The sequence below is a fragment of the Hippocampus comes genome, unplaced genomic scaffold (assembly GCF_001891065.2).
Source record: "Hippocampus comes isolate QL1 unplaced genomic scaffold, H_comes_QL1_v1.1 C16056860, whole genome shotgun sequence".
NCBI lineage: Eukaryota > Metazoa > Chordata > Actinopteri > Syngnathiformes > Syngnathidae > Hippocampus > Hippocampus comes.
Window position 1 is genome coordinate 1 of NW_017813687.1, and position 218 is coordinate 218.

Here is a 218-nt window from a genome sequence, read left to right on the forward strand (position 1 = left end):
GACTAGCAATTGATGACAAACTAACCTTCAACTCTGCTTGAGTTTTCCTGTTACTCCTCCTGATTGGGAAGAAGTCTGTGACCTTCCTGTTTTGCGAAGCGTTACTCTCCACCCTATAGGGAAAGATGATACGATTACAAGACGTGTTGCTTCTCGCTAGTGGTGGAATTATTGCTTCTCAACGCACTTTTTCCCTTTGCGAGGATTCCGACTTCGAG

At 45.0% G+C, this 218-nt stretch overlaps 1 long non-coding RNA gene across 1 annotated transcript; it reads right to left on the reverse strand.

The window, feature by feature from the left end:
- Positions 1–25: 25 nt before the first annotated feature.
- On the reverse strand, positions 26–218 carry LOC109508541 (uncharacterized). The gene is made up of 2 exons (XR_002166683.1): positions 188–218; positions 26–113 (listed from the first exon to the last, which is right to left on the reverse strand). It is a non-coding gene; the product is annotated as an uncharacterized LOC109508541 (long non-coding RNA).